The sequence below is a fragment of the Vombatus ursinus genome, unplaced genomic scaffold (genome assembly GCF_900497805.2).
Source record: "Vombatus ursinus unplaced genomic scaffold, bare-nosed wombat genome assembly UNPS02014941.1, whole genome shotgun sequence".
In the NCBI taxonomy this organism is placed as follows: Eukaryota; Metazoa; Chordata; class Mammalia; order Diprotodontia; family Vombatidae; genus Vombatus; species Vombatus ursinus.
The window spans coordinates 2,294,610-2,312,110 of NW_020954719.1; the positions used below are offsets into that span (position 1 = coordinate 2,294,610).

At 36.7% G+C, this 17,501-nt stretch overlaps 1 protein-coding gene across 2 annotated transcripts in view; it reads left to right on the plus strand.

The window, feature by feature from the left end:
* TMTC1 (transmembrane and tetratricopeptide repeat containing 1) overlaps window positions 1–17,501 on the plus strand; it is a 309,040-nt gene that overhangs the window by 119,882 nt on the left and 171,657 nt on the right. The gene's annotated exons all lie outside the window — the stretch shown is intronic.

Consider the following 17,501-nt stretch of genomic DNA (forward strand, 5'->3'; position numbering starts at 1 on the left):
TTTGTTGAATAGGGAGGTGACATAGTCAGATATGTGCTTTTAGGAAGATCACTTTGACAGTTGAATCGAGGATAGACTGGATTGATGGTAATGTTTTTTGTCCTTCATTCTTGAAGAGAACCAATGATATCAGGAAGGTGATACCATGACTTGCAAGTCAGTTGGATTTAAGTGAGTGAGGGCTGTATAAATTTACCAGCCTCACTGTCTCCTTCCAAGTCATCTTGGTGCAGTGACAGGATATAGATCAGGACAACTGGAGATAGCCCAGGATGCAGTGGGAGACCTTGGCCTTTTTAAGTTAAGGTCTTTCCCAGGTCTCAGTTGGACTGAAGCAAGGCCCATTCAGTGATTAAGGCTAGGTAAGAAATGAGGCAAAGAATAGCCTCTTTTGCCTAGTCAAAAAGAAAAAAAAGAAAATCAAATTGCTATTTACTCTCACTCTGAGCAAACAGGACCCAAACAATGACCACTATGTGGGGCTTGGCCTGGGACCTATTGTTGGCCAATCAATGACAGCCAGAGTGATTTGGGTTTAAAGCATGGTCCTTAAGAAAGAAATCTAGTGGGTAAACCCCAAGATATCTTGTGAGATTTCAGGGATCAAAATTTATATTCCTTTAGGCAGAGCACCCGCAGGTAAGGGTATGATGCCCTATGTGAACAGAAGGAGAGAAGAGAGGGATAGGAAGGAGGGAAAGAAGGAAGGAAGCTGTGAAGGGGTGAGCTACATTGACCAAATGGAACTGGCCAGTTGGGTTCACATTGGTACAGCTTGGACTACTCATGGGTTGTCATTTGTCCTTCATTCTCAAAGAGGACCATGACATCAGGAAGACGATGCCATGACTTGCAAATGAGTTGGATTTAAGAGAGGGACAGCTGTGCAAAGTCACCAGCCTTACTCTCTGCTCCTGAGCCCTCTGGGTCCACTGGCAAGATATAGGTCAGCTTCACTTGGTTATTGTTTGGGCCCTGATGGTTCAAAGTGAGTGTAAATAGCAATTATTTCTGTTTTGGCCAGAAACCTTGAGGGTCTTTCCCTCCCAGATTGATTTTTTTTTTGACTAGGTAAAAGAAGCCATTCTTTGCCTCATTTCTTACCTAACCTTAGTCATTGAATGGGCATTGCCTAAGTCAAACTGAGACCAGGGAAAGAACTTAGCTTATAAGGCCAAGGTCTCCACAGCATCCAGGGCCATCTCCAGTTATCTTGATCTGTATCCTTGGGGATTTGTTCTGTAAAACTTGGACTCACTCAAAAGGCTGCACCCAAGGACCTAGAAGGCCACATGTGGCCTCAAGGCCACAGGTTCCCCAACCCTGACCTAGAATGATAGTAATAGGGAAGTTGGGAAAGTTTAACAGGGAGAAGATGATGGTTTCAATTTTAGACATGTTGACTTTAGGATGAGGATATACAAGATGTTCAAGATGCCTGAAAGGCAATTGGAGATTCAAGACTGTAGTTCAGAAAAGAGTTTAGGGTTGGATAAACAGATGTGAGAGTCATATGCATAGAGATAATAATTGAATCTAATAATTGAACTGATAGAGGGAGAAGAGAGAGAGCCCAGGACAGAAATTTGAGGGACACCAATTGTTAATGGATATGACCTGGATGAAGATATAGTAAAGGAAACTGAGAAGGATTATTCAGATGTGTAGGAGGAAAACCAGGAAAGAACAGTATTGCAAAAACCTAGAAACATGAGTTATCAAGGAGAAGAGGGTAACTGACAGTACCGAAGGCTGGAGAGGTCAAGAAATGGAGAGGTCAAGAAATATAAAGATTGAAAAAAGGGGAAGAGGATTCTGGGAAGATGGAGGAGTGGGTCAGAAAATTAACTAATGATTTGTCTATTTTATTAGTTTTTCATAAAACCAGCTCCTAATTTTATTTATTAGTCCAATGGTTTTCTTACTTTGAATTTTACTAATGTCATCTTTGGTTTTCAGGATTTGGTGTCGAATTGGAGATTTTAAATCTGTTCTCTTTCTAGTTTTTTGAGTTGCATGCCCAGTTTATCGATTTGTTCTTTCTCTATTTTATTGATGTAAGAATTTAGAGATATAACTGTCCCCCTAAGTACTGCTTTGGTCTCATCACATACATTTTGATATATTGTGTCTTTGTTCTCATTCTCTTTAATGAAATTATTGTTTCTATGATTTGTTCTTTTACTCACTCATTCTTTAAGATTGGATTCTTTAGTTTCCACTTAATGTTTTATCTGTTTTTCCACTGCCCTTTATTGAATGTGGTTTTTATTGCATTATGATCTGAAAAGGATGCCTTTAATGTTTTTGCTCTTCTGCATTTGATCATAAAGTTTTTATGCTCTGATACATGTTCACTTTTTGTGTTGGTGCCATGTACCATTTTAAAAAAGTTATTTTCCTTTCTATTCCCATGCAGTTTTTTCTAGAGGTGACTAACTTTCCCAAAATTCTGTTCATCTCCTTAACTTCTTTCTTGTTTAATTTTTGGTTAGATTTAATCTATATCTGAGTGGGGAAAGTTGAGGTCCTCCATTAGTATAGTTTTATTATATGTTGTACATTATTGTATATATTGTATAAATATTGCATATTTATTGTATCATTTTATATTGTATATAATATTATTGTATATACACACACACACACACACATATATAGTATATTATATATATTATTTTATATCCTGTAACTTCCTTAACTTTTCTTTTAAAAATTTGGGTGCTATGTTTGGTTAATGTAGACTTAGTACTGATATTACATCATTGTCTATGGTACCTTTTGACAAGATGTATTTTCCTTCCTTGTCACTTTAGATCTATTTTTCCTTTTGCTTTGTTTGAGATCAAGATTGCTTCTCCTGCTTTTTTTTTTAACTTTTGCTGAAGCATAATAGATTTTGCTCCAGTTCCTTGTCTTTACTCTGTGGGTGTCTCTCTGCTTCAAGTGTGTTTCTGGTAAATGACATATTGTAGGATTCTGGTTTTTAATTCACTTTGCTATCTGCTTCTGTTTTATGAGTGAATTCATCCCATTCACATTCACAGTTATGAGAACTATGTATTTCCTTCTATCTTGTTTTCATTTCCTTTCACCCTGTCCCCCCTCAAAAGTGTTTTGCTTCTGACTACCACCTTCCCTATTCTGCTCTCCTTTCTGTCATTTCTTATCTTCTTCCTCTCCTATTTCATTGTAGGATAAGATAGATTTATATGCCCAACTGAGTGTGTACGTTTTTCCCTCTTTCAGCCAATTTTGATGAGAGCAAGGTTCAAGCACTCCCTGCCACTCCCACCTTCCACTCCACTGTAAAAGCTCGTAGGTGCATTTTTAGGTGAGATAATTTACCTCATTCTACCTCTCTCTTCTCCCAGTGCGTCCCTCTTCTTCACCCTTTATTTTTTTTTTAGATATCATCCCATCATGGTCAACTCACACCTGTGCCCTCTATGTATACTCCTTTTAACTGCTCTAATAATGATAAGGTTCTTAGGAGTTACACATATCATCTTCTCATGTAAGAATATAAACAGTTTAACTTTATCGAATCCTTTATAATTTCTCTTTCCTGTTTACCTTTTTATGCATTTCTTGCATCTTGTATTTGAAAATACAAATTTCTATTCAGTTCTGGTCTTTTCATCAGGAATGCTTGAAAGTCCTCCATTTCATTAAACGTCAAATTTCCCCTCAAAGAATATATTCTTTTTTATTAATTAATTTATTCATTTTTAGTTTTCAACATTAACTTCCACAAGATTTTGAATTCCAAATTTTCTCCCCATCTCTCCTCTACCCCCACTGCAAGATGTCATACATTCTGAATACCCCTTCTCCCAATCTGCCCTCCCTTCCATCACCACCCCTCTTCTCTTATCCCCTTTCCCTTCTATTTGCCTGTTGAGAGGATAGATTTCTACCCCCCATTGCCTGTACATCCTATTTCCCAGTTGCATGTAAAAACAATTTTTTTTTTAGGCAATTGGGGTTAAGTGACTTGCCCAGGGTCACACAGCTAGTAAGTGTCAAGTGTTTGATGTGAGACCGGATTTGAACTCAGGTCCTCCTGATTTCTGGGCTGGTGCTCTATCCAGTGTGCCACCTAACTGCCCCAAAAACAATTTTTAACATTCTCCTTTCCTCCCTCCCCACCTACTCTCATTTGAGAAGATAAGCAATTTGATATAGGTTATACATGTGTCATGCAACATACTTTCATAATAGTCATGTTGTGAAAAACTAACTATATTTCCCTCCAACCTATCCCACCCCCCCCCATTTATTCTATTCTTTCATTTGAACCTGTCGCTCCTCAAAAGTGTTTGCTTCTGATTACCCACTCTCCCAATCTGCCCTCCCTACTATCATTCCCCCCTATTTTCCTGTAGGGTAAGATAAAAGTTTTTTCTTGCCTCTTTTATGTGAGATAATTTACCCCATTCTACCTCTTCCTTTCTGCTTTTCCCCACATAATCTTCTCTCACTCGTTAATTTTATTTTTTAGGTATCATCCCTTCATATTCAACCTAATATACCCTCTGTCTGCCCTGATACTGAGAAAGGTCTCATGAGTTACAAATATCATCTTTGCATATAGGAATGTAAATAGTTCAATTTTAATGTCCCTTATGATTTCTTTTTCCTGTTTACCTTTTCATGCTTCTCTTGAGTCTTGTATTTGAAAGTCAAATTTTCTATTCAGCTCTGGTCTTTTCATCAAGAATGCTTGAAAGTTCTCTGTTTCCCTGAATGTCCATTTTCTTCCCTGAAGGATTATACTCAGTTTTGCTGGGTAGGTGATTTTTGGTTTTAATCTTAGCTCCTTTGACCTCCATAATATCGTATTTCAAGCCCTCCGATCCCTTAATGTGGAAACTGCTAAATCTTGTGTTATCTTGATTGTGTTTCCACAATACCTGAATTATTGTTTTTTTTTTTCTTTCTGACTACTTGCTATATTTTCTCTTTGACCTGGGAACTCTGGAATTTGGCTATAATATTCCTAGGAGTTTTCCTTTGGGGATCTCTTTCAGGTGGTGATTGGTAGATTCTTTCAATTTCTATTTGACCCTCTGGTTCTAGAATATCAGGGCAATTTCCCTTGATAACTTCCTGAAAGATGATGTCTAGGCGCCTTTTTTGATCATGGCTTTCTGGTAGTCCAATAATTTTTAAAATTATCTCTGGATTATTTTCCAGGTCAGTTGTTTTTCAATGAGATATTTCACATTATCTTCTATTTTTTTTCATTATTTGGTTTTGTTTTTATAATTTCTTGATTTCTCATAGAGTCATTAGCTTCCATTTGCTCCATTTTAATTTTTAAGGAATTATTTTCTTCATTGAGGTTTTGGAACTCCTTTTCTATTTGGCCAATTGTGCTTTTTAAGGCTTTCTTCTCTTCATTGGCTTTTTGGACCTCTTTTGTCATTTGGGTTAGTCTGTTTTTTAAGCTGTTATTTTCTTCACTATTTTTTTGGGTCTCCTTTAGCAAGCTGTCGACTCATTTTTCATGATTTTCTTGCAATAATCTCATTTCTCTTCCCAATTTTTCCTCTACATCTCTTACTTGCTTTTCAAAATCCTTTTTGAACTGTTCCATGGCCTGAGACCAGTTCATATTTTTCTTAGAGGCTTTGGATGTAGAAGCTTTGACTTTGTTGTCTTCTTCTGGTTGTATATTTGATCTTTTTTGTCACCAAAGTAAGATTCTATAGTCTGAGTTTTTTTCTCACTGTTTGCTCGTCTTCCCTGCCAATTACTTGACTTTTTAGCTCTTTGTTAAGGTAGGGCTCTGCTCCCAGTGTGGAGGGTGTACTGTCCCAAGCTTTAGGGGCTTTGTGCAACTGTTTTCAGAGATACTTCTAGGACCTATAAATTTTCAGTTCTTCCAAGGTGGTATGATCAAAGGATAGGTGCTTACTCCTTTCCTGGCCTGTGCTCTGGTCTATGAGTGACCACAAGCATTTTTTTCTGCCTTGAAACTGTGAGGAGGATTCCTTCTCCACTGCCATCACAAGCTCTGCCACGCCAGTGCTTCTCTTTGTCCCAGGAGTGCCATCCAGGACTGCGACCCAGATCCAAGTATGGGCAAAGCAAGAAAATCCTGCCTCAGAACCAGCAAAGAGATTCCTGTAGTCCCCTTCTGATCAGCTGCTCGATCCCCATACCATATGTGGGCTAAGAGTTCTGGAAGCAGCTGGTTGCTGCCACCCCAGGGCTGAGGTCTGACAGACCTTTCCTACTGAATTCCTAAGTTGTCTGTCGTGTTTGTGGGTTGAGAAGTCTGGAAACTACCACATGATTCATTCCCCTGAGGTCTACTCCAGGTTCACTGAGGCCCTGTCTTTGCTTGTGTGGTCAATGATGAACTATGCTACTTGCCCAGTCCAGTGCAACTGAGCTTTCCCATCAACCATCCAGGTTGTCTTAGGCTGCAAATTTGTTTCACTGTATCTTTTTGTGGGTTCTGCTGTTCTAGAATGTGTTTAGAGTCATTTTTTTATAGGTATTTGGAGAGCTTTGGAAGAGAGCTCAAGCAAGTCACTGCTTTTACTCCACCACCTTGGCTCCGCCCCAAAGGATATATTCTTAATTTTGCTGAGTAGGTTATTCTTGGTAGTAATCTTAGCTCCTTTGCCCTCTCGAATATCATATTCTATGCCCTCTGATCCTTTCATGTAAAAGCTGCTAAATCTTATGTTAGCCTGACTGTGGCTCCAAGATATTTGAATTGTTTCTTTTTGGCTTCTTACAGCATTTTTCTTTGACTTGGGAGCTCTGGAATTTGGCCGAAATATTCCTGGAGTTTTCATTTTGGGATCTCTTTCAGGAGGTGATCAATGGATTATTTTGGTTTTCATCTTACCCTCTGGTTCTAGGATAGTCAGCTAATTTTCCTTGATAATTTCTTTAAACATGATTCTAGGATCTTTTTTTTTTATCATGACTTTCAGATATTCCATAGTTCTTAAATCTCTCCTGGATCTATTTTCTAGGTCAATTGTTTTTCCATTGAGATGTTTCACATTTTCTTCTATTTTTTTATTTTGTTTTTATTGTTTCTTGATGTCTCATGGAGTCATTAGCTTCCACTTGCCCAATTCTAATTTTTCAGGAATTATTTTCATCAGTGATTTTTTTGTATATCTTTTTCCATTTGGCCAGTTCTGCTTTGTAACGAGTTCTCTTCAGTAGATTTTTGTGCCTCTTTTACCATTTGGTCTATTCTATTTTTAGAGGTGTTTTTTTTTTTTTTGTTCTTGCATCACTTTCATTTCTTTTCTTAATTTTTCCTCTACCTCTCTTATTTGATTTTTAAAATCCATTTTGTGCTCTTCTAGGTGTTTTTTTTGGGCTGGAGACCAATTTACATTTTTCTTTTTGGGGCTTTTGCACATACCCAGTTTGACACTGTTGTCTTCTGAGTTTGTGTTTTGATCTTCCCGTTTCTATAGTAACTTTCTATGGTCAGGTTCTTTTTTTGTTGCTTGTTCATTTTTCTAGCCTTTTCTTTGACTTTTTGCTTAATGTTAAATTTGGCCTCTGCTCCTGGTGACACTGTGTGAAGCTTTGGATTTTTTGTTCTTTGGTTTCAGAGATAGTTCTGGGGGTCTATAAGTTTTCAGTTTTTCCAAGGATGTTGATTTTTAGAGAGGCATGGTCATTGCTCTCTTATTCTGTACTCTGGTCTGTGAGAAACCACAAGTACCTTTTTTCTCCCTTGGAACTGTGACCACAGCCCCATTTCCTTGCAGTCAGGAGCCACAGCTCTAGTGTGATAGGGCTCCTCCTTTTCCTGGGACTATGTCCCAGAAGTGAGTATGGGCAATGCAATTGAGTCCCGCACTCAATGCCAGCAAAAGATCCCTTGCAATCTCCTTATGGCCAGCTGCCCAACCTTTTACCATCCCTGGGCAGAGAGCTCTGGAAGTTGCTTCCACAGTTGCTGCAGGCTTGCATCAGGGCTACGGGCCTTGCTGCTGGTTTGGGTCAGGGCTCAGGACTTCACTGCTGGCTTGCTGCGCATGGCATGCACTGGACTGTATTCCTCTCTTACCCTAATGAAGCAGACCTTTCCTGCCAACCTTCTAAATTGTCTTATGCTAGGATATTGTTTTACCCTGTCCAGAATTTGTTTTGAGGCATTATTTTAAGTTTGTTTGGAGAAGAACTTGGGAGACGTTGGATGAGCCTCTTCCTTTACTCTGTTAATTTGACTCCAACTCCCCTGTGCCCACTCTTGACATAGCTCCTGTGTGTCTTCGTGGGAGATTGTGCCCCAGACTTTGAGGGGATTTTTCTTTACATTCACTGTTTTTTACTATAGCACCTTTGTAAGTACCCCTTTTAAAATTTCTAGTTAACTTTTTATAGTTGCAAAGAATTGGAAACAAAGCAGATTGGGGAATAACTGGAAGACTTACATGATTTGTGACTTCAGTATCTCCAAACTTATTGATATTTAGTGACTTCACCCATGTCATTTGTGGGTACAGCGGATAAAAGGCTAAGCCTGAATTCAAATGTGACTTCAGTAACTTACTAGCTATGTGACATGGTTAAGTCACTTAACCTCTGCTTGTTTCCTTAACTGTACAATGGAGATAATAAGAGCATCTATCTTTTAGGTATATTATAAGGACAAAAAGAAATATTCATGCACAATGCCTGGAACATAATAGGTACTCGCTAAATGTTATTGTTGTCATTCTTGTTGTTTGTAAGTACTTTTCTACCTATTGTCACCCAGGTGGCACAGTGGATAGAGTGCTGGTTAGGAAAACTCCTCTTTGTGAGTTCTAATCTGGCCTCAGACACGAACTGTGAAACTATGGGAAAATCATTTAACCCTGTTTGTCTCAGTTTCCTCATCTGTAAAATGAGCTGGGGAAGGAAATGGCAAAACACTCTAGTATGTTTGCTAAGAAAACCCCAAATAGGGTCATGAAGAGTAAGACACAACTGAAAAATAACTGAACAACAACAATAAACTTTTCTACCTTAGCTGAATAGCCCAAGCATAACGTAGGATGTCATACTGTTCTAAAGGAAATAATTCTGGACTTGGAGTCAGTAATTCCTATAGTGTTTCATACCCACAGTCCTCTACCCCTGCACAGAAGGAAGCTCTCTTATACCCCTTCTTTGGGGCCACACTTGATCATTATCATTTCAGAGAACTCAATTTCAGTTGTTTTGTCATTCTTTCCAATTACAGTCATAAATTTTTTTTTTGCATGTGTGCATATCGTTCTGGCTCTGCTTACTTCACTTTGCATCAGTTTATGTCTTATGTGTATTCATTGTGTTAATTATTCAATTATCAAACATTTATTAACTACTTGCTGTGTTCCAGGCACTTTGCTAAGCTTTAGGGATACAAAGGAAAAGAAAAAAAGCTCATTTCTTGAAGCACAATAATAGTGTATTATATTCATGTACCAAAATTTATTTAACCATGCCTCAAAGGATGGGCAACTACTTTGTTTCCAGTTCCTTACTACCACAAAAGTGCAGCTTTTAAATATTTTGGTGTGTATATGTGGCCTTTTATTTTATCATGGATCTCCTTCAAGTTTATGCCTACCGGTGTAATCTCTGAGTCAAAGGATATGGCCATTTTAGTCACTTTCTTATCATAATTCCAAATTCCATTCCAGAATGGTTGGATCAGTTCTTGGCCTCGCCAACAATACCTTAATGTGCCTATATTTTTATAACCCTTCCAGTGTAGACTACCCCAACTTAAGTGAACTTTGTTGATTTTCTGGATATGAGGTAAAACCTGAGTTGTTTTATTTTGCATTTCCCTTCTTACTAGTGATTCAGAGGATTTGTTCGTATGGTTGTACTTATAGCACTATTGTGAAGATTAAATGATATAATTTTTTTTTTGAAAAATTTAATGCACTATGCAAATGCCAGTTATTATTGTTGTTGTTATTATATATTCAACATCATATTTGGAGTCAAAGGACATTAGTTAAAAACTGGTTCTGCTACTATCTGTGTGACTATGAGCAAGTCATGTAACCTCTTAGAGGTTCAGTTTTCTCTTCTGTATGTAACAGGCATAGCAAGTGATGATACAGACCTTGAGTAGATTCTGACTGAATAAGTACAGTTCTGGAGAGAGACGTGCCTGTTCCAAAAAACTCATTAGAAACAATGTAGAGAATGTGGAAGGTACAAAGATGCAAAAATGGTATGGTGTATTGCATCTGGCTGGAGTTTTATTTTTCCCTCCCCTAGGGTTAGACACTGGGTACTAATATAGCAGTACTGGTATATTGCCGGATTTCAGCATATTTACTGAGAGCTGGTGTGGATCATGCTCTTGGACACCCTGGGCAGACCTTTCCTCTCTTGCCCAATAGCAGTGTCACTGCCTTAAGCAACAACAGTTTACAGATTCTGAGAGTGCATTCTTCTTGTGGTGTCATCCTGTTTCTGGATCCTCAACTTTGTCTTGGGGCCACACCAGCCTTATAACCTTCAGTCCCTTGGGTTTGGGAGGTGCAATATTTTGAATGGGGCTATGGACAGTGGGATTGCTTGCTGATTCTATTTTTTTCTTGGTAATCACAGTCACTGTTTAAAGTAAATTGTTATTGTTTTCGTGACAGTGGCACATTCAGCATGGTGCAGTTGGAAGAATACTGTTTTTGGAATCAAAAGACTTGGGTTCAAATCCTATGTCTGCAACTTATTACCTATGTAACTTTGATAAAGTAACTTCACCTGCATTAACCTCAGTTTCTTTATTTATAAGATGAGAGTGTTCAACTAGTTGACCTCTAAGGCTCCTCTGCACTCTAAATCCATGATCTTATAATTTTATATATTTTATAGTAAACTTGGTCCTTTCATAGATTAATTCATAGTTGGAATGGGAGCTCAGAATATAACTGTGAGTAGTTTTAACCTAAAGCCAAGCAGATACTCAAGGTCTCTTTGGAGTACCTGTAACATTGAAAAGGAGGGGATGGACTAGATTATCTCTAAGATTTCTTTCAGCTCTAAATCCTATGATGTTGCTAATGATCTAGTCATCTCCTTTCCCTAAAAGAAAACAAAACAAACAAACAAAAATCAAACTAAACTCTTTCCTTTTTCTCTGTTTTGTCTGACTCACTGTTGTGTCTTAGACTGAAAAGTACATTATTATCTTTAACTCATTTTATATATAAGCACAAAACTACTTCAGGAATTCCTTTGAAATGTCTTTCATTTGTTTCTCTTGCTATTTTTTAGGTTCTTAGCAACTCATATTTCTCCCCTTCTTTCCAAAGCAGATTAATCTTCCTGAAACAGTAATCTAGTCACCTTTCTCCTAATAAATCTGAGGACCCTGGGGTAGACCAATATAGAAATTCTGTAAAGTAGATGCAGCATTCACCCAGCTGCCTATAACCTCTTGGTGTTTATTGGCCTGGCAGTTTAAGATCCAACTCAAGGCTTGTTTGTGACCAAATGTGGAACAGTTATTAAGTGAATTAAATAGAATGTTGAGTTTGAGTATATTTGGAATAGGAATGGATTACTGATAGGTAAATGTGAAGGAAGAATGTGCAAGTGTAGATCTTTAGAGCAAACTCTACATTGGGTATGTGGGGAGTGAATTCTAGGGTCAGCCAGAAAATGGTCACCCCCTATTTTTCATATTCTCTTGCTTGCATGGTTGGTAGAAAAATTAACAGGTTTAGTTAGTCCTCCAAAAGTTTCAAGGCAGATGATAATGTTAATGGAAGATAATAATTACAAAAGACCAGATGTAACAGTGGACTCATAATATTGTAGAAGTCACTATCAGGCTTCCATCATTATCTATGAGGAAAAGATATACAGTCTATCAATTAGGACCAACGTACTAGAGATATAGTAACAATTCAATTTGGTTGAATTTAAAATCTTTGCGGTTAGATAGAATTTGTATCCCCTGTACATAACACAAAGCTTTGCACATAATAGGTGCTTAATTAATGTTTGATGAATGCTGAATGAATTCATATTTATTAAATGCTTATTATAAGCAAGGCATTGTCCTCATTGTTGGAGAAACAAAGATGAAAAACAGTATTCTTTGCCTTGAGGACATCACAGTAGGGATGTATGAAATGAACAAAAAGACAAGGTTCCATTGTCCTCAGCTCCACACACCCTACTTTTCTTGTAAAGCCTGATATGAAACAAATAAATTCTATGTTTCTGCTCAGCATAGGCTATTTTTCCTATGCACCTAAGATAGCCACTGTCTTTCTACTTAGTCTCCTCTCCATGTTTGTAGAATAAAAAACAACTTCAACTGTTTTTATTTCTTAGCTTAAAGCATATTGATTTTCAAAGAAAAAAATTAATTCCAGAGGTCTTTGATTTTCAAGCATTCTGATTTTTAAAAGGTGTTTTAAGAGGAATACAATATTCTTTAATTGAAGGAGGTCATTACTATCACAATCTTATTTTCCTTTGAACGTACATATTCCTAAGGTCTTATTATTATTATTATTATTATTTTTCTTACTTCTAGGTCAATAAATGGAAAACATGCCATTTTGAATAAAAAAGAAAAAAAAGAAAATAAAAAACAACATGCTTCAGTCTTCACTCAGAGTTCATCAGCTTTTTCTCTGGAGTAGGATAGCATTGTTCATCATGAGTCCTTTGGAATTGTCTTGGATTAGTGTATTGATTAGAGTAGCTAAGTCTTTCATAGTTGTAATTGAATTGTTCTAAACTTACTTCTTGGATTCTGATATAGTATATTCCATTTTGCTGAAAAGGCATTTTTGTGATTCTCTTTTTAACAAAATTTTTGGGAGAAAATTTGTAAGTAATTAATTTATTGCTTAAAAAAAAACAAATAAGATCCTGGCTGAGTAAGGATTTTAAGCCAAAGGGTTAAATTGAAATTTCAGTATGAATAAACTGTAAAAGGGACTATAACTCTTAAGTGAGAATGTAGGTCATAGTCAGACCAAATATCTTAGTTCCTGGATATCACTTAGCAGTCCTTAGGATATAACTTGCTTTTTGAATGATTCCAAATGGCTTAATTTCTGCTCATTGCAAATTTTTTATTAAACCATGTAAACTTTTGAAATGACACCCTAACAATTAGCAACATGAATCACAATTGAGCCCTAATAGATGAGGTAGTCATCCCTGAGTTTCTAGTCAAAAGAGACCAGTATTACAAGATGATACAATTTTGAGTAAATAATCTCAGAAATTCTTGGTTTTGGTGTGAAATAAAAATGTGAACTCCATTCTAAACAAGAGAAAATCTATTCTTATGGTTACATTATTTTAAAAAATGTTTACTAAATTGTAAGCACTTTGAGTCAGAAACTTTTTTTTCTTCATTTTTGTAATTTTGCAGTTGTTAGGGGAATTCCTCGAACCAGACATCCAAACATATTCCCAGAGAATAATTCTTCCCACCTTAGTCTGTTGATCAATAACCAAAAGGCACCACTTGACAAAAAAAAATTAATTGACATTAGCTGATGGGCAGTTACCAGGGAGATAGCAACAAGGAAAAAGAGACAAGAGATACATACGTATATAGGATTTAACACAGACTTAAGTCAACATTTCTGGCAACAAAAGGGGTCTATCAAATGAAGCTATTCAGTCACTTTCATTATTTGGGAAATAAAGAAATAGGATGACAGATGATTTGGGAGATAATGTGTTAACCTTGGGGTTAGAAGTGTGAGATTTCCTCTGCAGTTAATCTTATCAGGTACCCTGGAAAGAAATCTCTAAGGCGGTGAGTTCTCCTTCAAAGTAGAAGTCAGTAAAGTTTATTCTATCTTTTTCAGCCTAAGGGTCCGTCTCTATTTACACAACCCCATAGATCTATTTCTTTGAACCCTAAGGCTATCTTTTCTAGGGAGAAGATGTTTCCTCCAAAATCAAAATTTACCTCCTCCACGCAATAATACTGTAGCACATGGTGAATAAATGCCCAGTAAATGTTTGCTGTTCAGTTATTTGGGTAGCATAAGATATAAAGCATATTTAAAAGATTTGTCCAAATCATTGCCACTAAAATTATAATTTCTCTTCCACCCATGCACACATTGCAAAAACTTGTTTTATTTTATTTTGTTTTCAATTGTGGTAAGAGAATTTCTGGCTTAATTTTCTTGGTGCCATTTACTTAAGATGAGCACTTAATGTAATTAACTAGAGTGTGCAAAATCCACTTTCAGATATCAACTACAGGTCTAACATAATTTCATGTTTTACCTAATATAGATCTCCCTCTTTTGCCATTTGTTCTTTGACATGTAAATCACTATCTTCCCTTTTTCCTCTTTGAAATTCCATTGTTCCTGAGATAAAAATTATTTGAGTCTATTGATTAGTTAGACCTGTCAATCACTGAATCAATGATGCAGAGATAGTGACTGAAGTATTAATACTAGGCTACACTAAAAACTTATCTATCAGTGAGTCTAGAACTTCCATTTCAGCAACCTTATATTGAATGTGAATATATAAGCAGTGAGTACAACAGAATTTTACAGAAAGCTGGAGAGGAAGACAAGGGTATGCACACGAGAAACAAGTAACAGAGGGGAAGATAAAGATGTCTGCAACAAGATGGTCAGCTCATCAAACTTGGAGCTGAAGATTATGTTCTAAGATTGATTTTTGTAGACTTCAGCAGGACTCACTGCTGAAAGCAGTGTCCAGAAGCTCAAGACAGAGACTGGGGCACAGCTTTACTGAGCACAATGGAGGCAAGAAGACTTACTGACCCCTTTTGTATATGATCAATGCAGCATGTATTCTGAGAATAATAAACTGATGTTCCTTTCTCTTTATTGTTGACTGTAGTACCTAAACAAAGGGTCTCTGTACAATTTTTGTCATAAATTAGCAAATATTTATTTTTTCCCTCTCCCATCTCCACCTTCCCCCAGTTGGTTAAAAGAAAAAAAAGAAAAGAAGAGAAAAACCAAACCATTGTAACAAATATGTCTGGTTAAGCAATACAAAATTTTTCATCGGCCATATCCAAATATATATGTTGTATTCTTCATCTTAAGTCTATCACTTCTCTCTCAGAAAGTGGGTAGAATGCTTCCCCATCATTTTATGGTATTGTGGGTTGCCATGGTATTGATTAGAATTCTTAAGTCTTTCAAAGTTTTTTTTTTTGTCTTTATAGTGTTGCTATTTTATAAATTGGTCTTCTGGGGCTGCTCATTTTCCTCTGCATAAATTCATGAAAATCTTCCCAGTTTTCCTGGGAAACTCCCTACTTTCCCTTTCATCATATCTTATGGAATAATAGTATTCCATTATATCCATATACCATAATTTGTCCAGCCTTTTCTTGATTAATGGGCAACCTCTTAGTTTCCAGTCCTTTCTCACTACAAAAATATTTGCCATTAATATTGTTGTACTTTTCACTAAATCTCTTGACTCTGGGCATTTTCTTTAGCTGTCCCCCTACACTTGGAATGCTCTCCTTTCTTATTTCTTATCTACTGGCTTCCTTTAAATCCCACCGAAATCCCACCTTCTACAGGAAGACTTTTCCAACCCTTCTTAATTTTAGTTCCTTCTCTCTATAAATTATTTTCTATTCATCCTGTATCACATAGCTTGTTTGTATATATTTGTTGTCTCCTTTTAGATTATGAGCTCCTTTAGGACAGACGCTGTCTTTTGCCTTAATTTTTTTTAATATCCTCAGTACTTAGCATAGTGCCTGCTACATAATAGGCACTTCATAAATGGTTATTGATTGATTGATTTGATTTGATCACTTTGGGTTGTGGGTCTAGCAGTAATATCACCACTTCCAAAGGATATTTTTGTTTAGTGCCATTTTGGTCCACTGGGTCCAATGGTCATCTTTATGCTGAAGATTCTGAAATCTACCTATCCCATCATAACCTCTCTCTGATCTCCAGACTCAAATCTCCAACTGCTTGTTGAACATTTCAAACTGGATATCCTGTAGACATCTTAAACATAACTTGTCCAAAACTGAACTCATTTTCTTTTATTTGAAATTCACCCCTTTTCCTAGCTTCCCTGTTACTTTTGATGGTACCACTGTTCAGTGACCCACATTCACAGCCTAGATGTCATCCTTGACTTCTCACTTTTATCTCCCATATTTAATATATTACCAAGTCCTATTGATTTTTAACATTTTTTTTCATATACCCCCTTCTCTCCTCTGACACTGCAATTACTCTGGTATAGGCCTTAATTACTTTAATCTTGGACTATTGAAATAGCCTACTGGTTGGTCTGCCTGACACAAGAATCTCCTGACTCCAATCCATCCTCCACTCAGCTATCAAAGTAATCTTCCTGAAGTACAAGACTGACCATGTCATCCTACCCTATTCAATAAACTTCATGGCTCCCTATCACCTCCAGAACCAAATATAAAATCCTTTGTTTGATTTTTAAACCCCTTTAAATCCTGCCTCTCACTTTATACCCCACTTCCTTATGTACTCTTTCATCTAGTGACACTGGACTCCTTTCTATTCCTCAAACAAGACACTCATCTCCAGACTCTGGGCACTTTCACTGGCTGTCCTTCATGCCTGAAATTCTCTTCCTTCTTATCTCCACTTATTGGTTTGCCTGGCTTCCTTCAAGTACTAGCTAAAATTGCACCTTCTACAGGAAACCTTTCCTGATCCTCCTTAATTCTAGTGCCTTCTTTCTGTTGATTAATTCAAATTTTCCCGCATACGGTTTCTACATAGTTGTTTGCATGTATTCTCCCCGATTAGATTGTGAACTCTTTGAGAGCAGGGTCTGTCTTTTATCTTTCTTTGTATCCCTAGTCCTTAGTACAGTGTCTGACACATAGTAGGTACTTAATAAATGTTTGTTGACTGACTGGTTTTCCACAATGGTTTGACCAGTTCCAATGATAAGGAATTAATGTCTGTTTTTCCACAGCCCCTCCAACATTTATGATCATTCATTTTTGTCATCTTTGCAAATCTGAGGTAGAAATATAGAGTTCCTTTAATTTTCATTTTTCTATTAGTGATATGAAGTATTTTTATGTGACTATTACATTTCTTCTTTAAAATTGCTTATTAATATCCTTTAAACATTTCTCTATTGTGGCATGGTCTTATTCTTATAAATTTAAATCCATTCTAAGAAAGTTTCTCTTTCTCTGAGAAAATTGATGCAAAGTTTTTTGAACCTGTTGAATCTCCTTTCTAATTCTACATTCTTTTTAAAAAGTTAAAGTAAAAAAATAAGCAACATCTGTATGGAGGTTTTGTGAAGTATTTGGAATATTTAATCTAAACTTCATTTAGTGAAAAGTCTGAATCATTCTAGTTACTACATACATGACTTCGATGTAATAGGAATATTATTTGCCTTGTAGGATAGATTAGTTTTTTTTATCCCCCTAAAAGTCAGAGGAGCTGTCCTTGATACTTGATTGATCCAGGTGGCTAACGTTTTAGCTGTTGACATAAAGCTAAAAG